The sequence below is a fragment of the Salvelinus namaycush genome, chromosome 36 (assembly GCF_016432855.1).
Source record: "Salvelinus namaycush isolate Seneca chromosome 36, SaNama_1.0, whole genome shotgun sequence".
NCBI lineage: Eukaryota > Metazoa > Chordata > Actinopteri > Salmoniformes > Salmonidae > Salvelinus > Salvelinus namaycush.
The window spans coordinates 1,374,003-1,383,827 of record NC_052342.1 but is presented as its reverse complement, the minus strand read 5'-3'; the positions used below and the strand labels follow the sequence as shown (position 1 = coordinate 1,383,827).

The window sequence follows — 9,825 nt, the reverse complement described above, 5'->3', positions numbered from 1 at the left end:
AAAGCTTTATAAATACATTTGATTGATTTGATTGTTGACCCATCATCAGTTTTCTCCTGTCACAGTCATTAAACTCTGTAATTGTTTTGAAGTCACCATTGGCATCATGGTGAAATCCCTGAGTGGTCTCCTTCCTGTCAGGCAACTGAGTTAGGAAGGACGCCTGTACCTTTGTAGTTACTGGGTGTATTGATATACCATGCAAAGTGTAATTAATAACTTCACTATGCTCAAAAGGATATTCAATGTCTTGCTTTTTTACTTTTACCCATCTACCAACAGGTGCCCTTCTTTAAGAAGCATTGGAAACTTGATTTGTCTTTGTGGTTGAATCTGTGTTTGAAATTCACTGCTCGATTGATGGACCTTACAGATAATTGTATGTGTGGGGTACAGAGAAGAGGAAGTCATAAAAAAATCATGATAAACACTATTATTGCCCACAGAGTGAGTCCATGCAACCTATTATGTGACGTGTTAACCTCTCTTGGGTAGGGGGCAGTATTTTCAATTTTGGATGAATGAGGTGCCCAATGTAAACTGCCTGTTTCTCAGGCCCAGAAGCCATGCATATACCTGGTAGTTTTGGATAGTAGTTTTGGAAAATCCATCCAGGAAGTGGGATATTTTTGATGTGGGATCTTTTCTATTGAATGCCTATACAGTATCTAAATGGTTATGACCCAGATTGCAGTTCCTATGGCTTCCACTAGATGTCAACAGTCTTTAGACATTGTTTCAGGCTTGTATTCTGAAAAATTAGGAAGAATGAGACCATTCTTTCAGTGGACTCTAGAATTAACCAGAGCTAGTTTGCGCGTGACCGATTGCGCACCCTTCGTTGTTTTTCCTTTCTATTAAAGACGCTATTGTCCGGTTGAAATATAATTGATTATTTAGGCAATAGACAACCTGAGGATTAATTATAACCATCGTTTGACATGTTTCGACAAACTTTACCGGTACTATTAGGATGTATTCGTCTGCATGTCGTGACCGCCTTTGAGCCAGTGGATTACTGAACAAAACGCGCCAACAAAACAGAGTTTTGGGACATAAAGAGGGCCTTTTCGAACAAAATGAACATTATTGTGTAACAGGGACACTTGTGACTGCAACCATATGAAGATCATCAAAGGTAAGTGATTAATTTTATCGCTATTTCTGACTTTTGTAATTCCTTTACTTGTTTGTAAAATGTTTGTGTGCTTTTGTAAGCGGGGCGCTGTCCTGAGATAATCGCATGGTATGCTTTCGCCGTAAAGCCTTTTTGAAATCAGACACAGCAGCTGGATTAACAAGAAGTTCATCTTTAAGCCAATGTATAACACTTGTATTTTTATGTATTTTGTATTTTGAATTTGGCGCTCTGCAATTTCACCGGATGTTGGCCAGGTGGGACAGTAGGGCCCACCTGCCCATAAGAAGTTAAGCGCCATTTTACTCCTGAACTTAGTTAGGCTTGCCATAACAAAGGGGTTGAGTACTTATTTACTCAAGACATCTTCATCATTTCATTTTTAATTAATTTGTAAACATTTCTAAAAACATAATTCCACTTTGACATTATGGGGAATTGTGTGTAGGCCAGCGACACAAAATCTCAATTTAATAAATTTTAAATTCAAGCTGTAAAGCAACAAAAGTAGGAAAAAGTCAAGGGGTGTGAATACTTTCTCAAGGCACTGTACAACACAAGGCCAAATCTACACTGGAGTTGCTTACCATGAAGACAGTTCAAGTTAATGACAGCATGCAATACGGTTTTGGAAACCTCTGAAATTACAAATAAAAAAAATACACATACTGTATGCATTGCGCTTCCTGAGCTAAAGGGAAATCTCAAGAGAAAAATAAAATGTCTTGAAAATGTAAAGTTGGTTTGGATGATAATTAAGTTGCGTTCAAGTTTATCAAAACTATCGCAATCAAGGATATATTTTTTCTAGACCTATACTTTGATGGCGCCGGAGAAGGCGGCTGACGTTTTACGTGCTCCTAACCGATTGTGTTTTTTGCGTTGTTTGTAATTAACTTTTTTTGTAATTTATTTTGTACATAATGTTGCTGCTTCCATCTCTTTTGACTGAAAATAACTTCTGGACATCAGAACCGCAATTACTCACCACGAACTGGCGGCGCTCCTAGTGGCCAGGGACTTTAATGAAGGGAAACTTAAATCTGTTTTACCAAATTTCTATCAGCATGTTAAATGTGCAACCAGAGGGAAAAAAACTCTCGACCACCTTTACTCCACACACAGAGACACATAGAAAGCTCTCCCTCGCCCTTCATTTGGCAAATCTGACCATAATTCTATCGTTCTGATTCCTGCTTACAAGCAAAAATTAAAGCAGGAAGCATCAGTGACTCAGTCAATAAAAAAGTGGTCAGATGAAGCAGATGCTAAGCTACAGGACTGTTTTGCTAGCACAGGTTGGAATATGTTCCGGGATTCTTCCTATGCCACTGAGGAGTACACCACATCAGTCAATGGCTTCATCCGATGACGTCGTGCCCATAGTGACCATACGTACATACCCCAACCAGAAGCCATGGATTACAGGCAACATCCGCACTGAGTTGAAGGCTAGATCTGCAACTTTCAAGGAGCGGGACTAACCCGGAAGCTTATAAAAAATCCCGTTATACCCTCTGATTAACCATCAAACAGGCAAAGTATCAAAACAGGACTAAGATCGAATCGTATTAAACCGGCTCCGATGCTCGTCGGATGTGGCAGGGCTTGCAAACCATTACAGACTACAAAGGCACGTAGCACTCGCATATGTAGCCATGATGTGCTTTGCAGTGCTGGTCATGGCTCACATCAACACCATTATCCAAGAAACCCTAGACCCCCTCCTATTTGCATACCGCCCTAACAGATCCACAGATGATGCAATCTCTATTGCACTCCACACTGCCCTTTCCCACCTGGACAAAAGGAATACCTACCTGAGAATGCTACTCATTGACTACAGCTCAGCGTTCAACACCATATTGCCCTCATAGCTCATCAACCCTGGGACCCTGGGACTAAACACCTGCAACTGGATCCTGGACTTCCTGACGGGCCACCCCCAGGTGGTAAGGATAGGTAACAACACATCTGCCATGCTAATCTTCACCCCCCCATTCTTATCGACGGGGCTGTAGTGGAGCAGGTTGAGAGCTTCAAGTTCCTTCCACATCACCAACAAACTAACATGGTCCAAGCACAGTTGTGAAGAGGGCAAGATAAAACCTATTTCCCCTCAGGAGACTGAAAAGATTTGACATGGGTCCTCAGATCCTCAAAAGGTTCTACAGCTGCACCATCAAGAGCATCCTGACTGGTTGCATCACTGCCTGGTATGGCAACTGCTCGGCCTCTGACCGCAAGGCACTACAGAGGGTAGTGCTTATGGCCCAGTACATCACTGGGGCCAAGCTTCCTGCCATCCAGGACCTCTATACCAGGCGGTGTCAGAGGAAGGCCCTAAAAATGGTCAAAGACTCCAGCCACCCTAGTCATAGACTGTTCTCTCTGCTAACGCACGGCAAGTGGTACCGGAGCGCCAAGTCTAGGTCCAACAGGCTTCTAAACAGCTTTTACCCCCAAGCCATAAGACTCCTGAACATCTAATGAAATGGCTACCCAGACTATTTGCATTGCCCCCCACCCCTTTTATGCCGCTGCTACTCTCTGTTATTATATATGCATAGTCACTTTAATAACTCTCCCTACATGTACATATTACCTCAATTACTTCGACTAACCGGTGCCCCCGCACATTGACTCTGTACCGGTACCCCTTGTATATACAGTGGCAAGAAAAAGTATGTGAACCCCTTGGAATTACCTGTATTTCTGCATAAATTTGAATCTGATCTTCATCTAAGTCACAACAATAGACAAACACAGTGTGTTTAAACTAATAACACACAAATTATTGTAGTTTACTTGTCTGTATTGAATACATCATTTAAACATTCGCAGTGTAGGTTGGAAAAAATGTGAACCCCTAAGCTAATGACTTCTCCAAAAGCTAATTGGAGTCAGGAGTCAAATCAATGAGACGAGATTGGAGATTTTGGTTACAGCTGCCCTGCCCCATATAAAACACTCACAAAAGTTGTGTTTGCTATTCACAAGAAGCATTGCCTGATGTGAGCCATGCCTCGAACAAAAGAGTTCTCAGAAGTTTAAGAGTTGTTGCCTTGCATAAAGTTGGAAAGGCTTACAAAAGTATCTCCAAATGTCAGTCCACGGTAAGACAAATTGTCAATTAATAGAGACATTTCAGCACAGTTGCTACTCTCCCTAGGACTGCAAGAGCACGGCGCAGAATGCTTAATAAGGTTAAGAAGAATCCTAGATTGTCATCTAAAAACTTACAGAAATCTCTGAAAGATGCTAACATCTCTGTTGACGAGTCTTGAATACGTAAAAAAACTTTGGGCCTGCTTTGCTGCCTCAGGGCCTGGACAGCTTGCTATCATCGACGGAAAAATGAATTCCCAAGTTTATCAAGACATTTTGCAGGAGAATGTAAGGCTATCTGTCCGCCAATTGAAGCTAAACAGAAGTTAGGTGATGCAACAGGCCAACAACCCAAAAGACAGAAGTAAATCAACAACAGAATGGCTTGAACAGAAGAAAATACCCCTTCTTGAGTGGCCCAGTCAGTCCTGCCTCAACCCGATTGAGATGCTGTGGCATGACCTCAAGAGAATGGTTCACACCAGACATCCCAAGAATATTGTGAAACTGAAACAGTTTTGTAAAGAGGGATGGCCCAAAATTCCTCCTGTTAGTTGTGCAGGTCTGATCCGCAACTACAGAAAATGTTTGGTTGAGGTTATTGCTGCCAAAGGAGGGTCAACCAGTTATTAAATCCAAGGGTTCACATTTTTTAAACTGCATTGTTGTTTAGGGGCTTGTAAGTAAGCATTTCACTATAAAGTCTACACCTGTTTTATTCGGCCATGTGACTAATACAATTTGATTTGATTGATTTGATTTGACCCACCAGTTGCAAGAAGTGACATCCCCAAAATCATCCCAAAAATATTCAACCCAAATGGCTCCTAGCCTCCCACACTTACTTTCTGTCCCTAACACTTAAAACTAAAACTGAAACCAAATAGTATAAAAACGAAATATGAATGTTTTTATACAACTTAACCTCTTGACGCTAGGGGTCAGATTTTTATATATTTAAAAAAAAATAACGTTCCCAAGGTAAACGGACTATTTCTCAGGATCAGATCGTAGAATATGCATATAATTTACAGATTAGGATAGAAAACACTCCAAAGTTTCCAAAACTGTCAAAATATTGTCTGTGTGTATAACAAAACTGATTCTGCAGGCAAAAACCTGAGGAAATCGAACCCGGACGTGATTTTTTATTTATTTATCTGTGTTTCCTTGCCCGTCTTTCTTCCATTTAAAGGGGTATCAACCAGATTCCTTTTCCAATGGCTGTCTCAGGCTGTGACCAGGCTTTAGACATAGTTTCAGGCTTTTATTTTGAAAAATGAGCAAGATTTTTCAAAACTAGTCAGGTGTCCTTTGATTAGTTCCTGCGCGCGAGAGGGGTAGCTCTCCATTTTCTTTCTCTCTTTTATTGAATAGGTTACGGTCCGGTTGAAATATTATCGATTATGTTTGTTAAAAACAACCTGAGGATTGATTATAAAAAACATTTGACATGTTTCTACGAACATTACGGATACTTTTTGGAATTTTTGCCGAATGGAACGAGGCTTTGGTTTTCTGAACATAACGCGCAACCCAAATGGTGTTTTTTTGTTATAAAAGTAATATTTATCGAACAAAAATAACATTTATTGTGTAACTGGGAGTCTCGTGAGTGCAAACATCCGAAGATTATCAAAGGTAAGCGATTAATTGTATTGCTTTTCTGACTTTCGTGACCATGCTAATTTGGTGCTAGCTGTTGTAGCATTGATTGATACACTCACAAAAGCTTGGATTGCTTTCGCTGCTAAGCATATTTTCAAAATCTGACACGATAGGTGGATTAACAACAAACTAACCTGTGTTTTGGTATATTTCACTTGTGATTGCATGATTATAAATATTTTTAGTAATGGGGTTATCATTTGATTTACACAACATGTGTACCACTTTGAAGATGCAAAATAGAGGGCAGTGCACCACCCCCACCACCCAGAGGCAATACTTTGTAAAGCCACCTTTTTCAGCAATTACAGCTGCAAGTCTCTTGGGGTATGTCTCTTTAAGCTTGGCACATCTAGCCACTGGGGTTTTTTCCCATTCTTCAATGCAAAACTGCTCCAGCTCCTTCAAGTTGGATGGGTTCCGCTTTGACTAGGCCATTCCAAGACATTTAAATATTTCCCCTTAAAACACTCAACTGTTGCTTTAGCAGTATGCTTCGTGTCCTTGTCCTGTCGATGGCCACTGGCATGCTGGAGAAGTCCGCTCTTCAAGGATGAATCCCGTTTTGAACTGTACCAGGCAGATGGCAGACTTCATGTGGCGTATGGCGTCATGTGTGCGAGTGGTTTTCTGATGTCAACGTTGTGAACAGACTTCCTCATGGTGGCGGTGGGGTTATGGTATGGGCAGGCATAAGCTACAGACAATGAACACAATTGTATTTTATCAATGGCAATTTGGACAGAGATAGAGATACCGTGACGAGATCCTGAGGCCAATTGTCGTACCATTAATCCGCCGCCATTGCCTCATCTTTCAGTAGGATCATGCAAGGCCCTTGTTGCAAGGATCTGTACACAATTCCTGAAAGCTGAACATGTCCCAGTTCTTCCATTGCCTGCATACTCACCAGACATGTCACCCATTGAGCATGTTTGGGATGCTCTAGATCATGGGTGTCAAACTCTGGGTAATTATATTTGGCCCGCGAGACAATACCAAATTACTACTAGAGCTGGCCCGCCGGTATTATACAGCGCATTCACCGCTAATACTACGAATCCCATAATGCTCTGCTGTTGTTTTCGCGCGCCAATCAGGACAGGACCCAGAAACGCCCTCTCCTCTGTGACAGTAGTCATAGCAACATAGACGCTACAACTGTTCGCGCGCTATCCCTTCCCAAAAATGGCGAAAAGAAAGGCAGAAAACAGGAGCTTTCTGGACAAGTGGGAGGCAGAATATCTGTTTACATATGTAAAAGACAAACCTGTTTGTCTTGTTTGTGGAGTCAACGTGGCTGTAAGTAAGGAGTACAACATTAGACGACACTATGAAACGAAACACCATGACAAATACAAGGACCTGGACATGACTCAAAGGAGCCAGAAAGTAGAGGAGATGAAAAGAAGTTTGGTTTCACAACAGAATATGTTCAAAAAAGCCACATCACAAAGTGAGGCTGCTGTAAAGGCTAGTTATATAGTGGCAGCAGAGATCGCAAAATCAGCCCGGCCCTTTAATGAGGGAGAGTTCGTGAAAAAGTGCATGATGAAAGTTTGTGACCTCGTATGCCCAGAGAAAAAGCAAGCATTTTCAAACGTGAGCCTGAGCAGGAACACAGTAGCTGATCGCACATGTGATCTTGCCACCAGTCTGTATGACCAGCTGATGGAAGAGGGAAAAGATTTCGTTGCGTTCTCCCTCGCTGTGGATGAGAGCTGCGACGCATCTGATACTGCTCAGCTGTCAGTCTTCATCCGTGGAGTGGACTCAAATCTGTGTGTTACGGAGGAGCTATTGGGATTCAAATCAATGCATGGCACAACCACAGGAAAGGAAATCTTTGAGGAGGTTTCCAAATGTGTAACTGAAATAAAGCTGCCGTGGGATAAACTCGTTGGATTAACGACAGATGGTGCGCCAGCGATGTGCGGTAAAAAGAGTGGACTGGTGGGCATGGTTCGGGAGAAGATGCGGGAAGAGAACTGTGCAGGTGAGCTAACTGTTTACCACTGCATCATACATCAGGAATCACTGTGTGCCAAAGCCCTAAAGATGGAACATGTTATGACCACAGTAACACAGGTAGTTAACTTTATAAGAGCCAAAGGTCTGAATCACCGCCAGTTTACATTTTTTCTAGAGGAGTGTGGTTCGGAATACGCAGACGTGCCGTATCACACAGAGGTGAGATGGCTAAGCAGAGGAAAAGTACTGAACAGATGTTTCGAGCTGCGTGAGGAAATATGTCAATTCCTGGAAACCAAAGGGAAGGATACAGCAGAGCTCCGGGAGCAAAAGTTTCTGTGTGAGCTGGCCTTTCTCTGTGACATCTCGAGCCATCTCGATGCGCTGAACCTGCAGCTTCAGGGGCGAGGGCGCATCATCACAGACATGTACGCTGCAGTGAGGGCCTTTAAAACTAAACTGTGCCTGTGGGAGAATCAGATGCTGCAAGGAAACCATTGCCATTTTCAACCATTGCCAAACCATAAAAGCGCAGATCTCTACCGCCGTGTTCCCATGAGCACAGTTTGCTGAAAAACTCAGTGTTCTCGCCGCTGAGTTTAGCCGGCGATTTGCCGACTTCGATGTCCAGAAATGTAGGTTTGAACTGCTTAGTAATCCCTTCGCAGTTGATGTGGAAAATGCACCAACCAACATCCAAATGGAGCTGATTGAACTCCAGTGCAACGACACGCTGAAGTCAAAGTATGATGCTGTGGGCGCCGCACAGTTTCCACGGTTCATCCCTGACACAATGCCTCAGCTCCGCACCCAAGCTGCTCAGATGCTCTCCATGTTCGGCAGCACTTATCTATGCGAGCAACTTTTCTCCTCGATGAAGATGACCAAAACAACTCACAGGAGACGTCTGACTGATGAACACCTTCGCTCGATACTGAGGATTTCTTCAGCTCAGAGCCTGAGCCCAGACATTGATGAACTAGCATCCAAGAAGAGATGCCAGGTATCTGGCTTGGGCACATCAGATTAGATCAGTGTGCAATAATTAACGTTTTCTTTGTGCACTTTTTCTTGCTACAAGGCATGGGCTTGAATGGTTGATTGATTTATTATCATTTTATTTGTAAAATTATTAGCCAGTGGAAAAAGTTTATTTTGGTATTTAAATCAGAAGGCTGCAAATAGAAAAGAGGCATACGATTTTTATTTACATTTTATTTATTTAATAAATGAATGCCATTGATGTGTTTTTTCATTTGAAATTCGATTTTGCATGTCTCCACTATTAAATTATATATTGTATGGTAATAAGCGATGCTTGTTCCATATTCAATATTAAAGCAAAACTTGTTTGGGTCCATAAAAGGTTCATTTGTTCAATGTTGGCCCGCGACTTTGTTCAGGTTTTACATTTTGGCCCACTGGGTATTTGAGTTTGACACCCCTGCTCTAGATCAACGTGTACGACAGCATGTTCCAGTTCCTGCCAATATCCAGCAACTTTGCACATCCATTGAAGAGAAGTGGGACAACATTCCACAGGCCACAATCAACAGCCTGATCAACTCTATGCAAAGGAGATGTGTCGCGCTGCATAAGGCAAATGGTGGTCACACCAGATATTGACTGGTTTTCTGAGTCACGCCCCTACTTATTTTTAAGCTATCTGTTACCAACAGATGCATATCTGTATTCCCAGTCATGTGAAATCCATAGATTAGTGCCTAATTAACTTATTTAAATTGACTGATTTCCTTATATGAACTGTAACTCAGTAAAATCTTTGAAATTGTCGCAAATCAAATGTTGCATTCATATTTTTGTTCATTGTATAATTTTTGCCTGACACGATAACTTTGCCTACTCTTAATTATTGCCTTATATGCTGGCATGCATAACATTATTTAACCAATTCTGATATTTTGAATGATGTGATGGGC

At 41.9% G+C, this 9,825-nt stretch overlaps 1 pseudogene; it reads left to right on the top strand.

Moving 5' to 3' along the window:
• Positions 1 to 7,092: 7,092 nt before the first annotated feature.
• LOC120030701 lies at positions 7,093 to 9,082 on the top strand (annotated as a pseudogene).
• Positions 9,083 to 9,825: the final 743 nt, after the last annotated feature.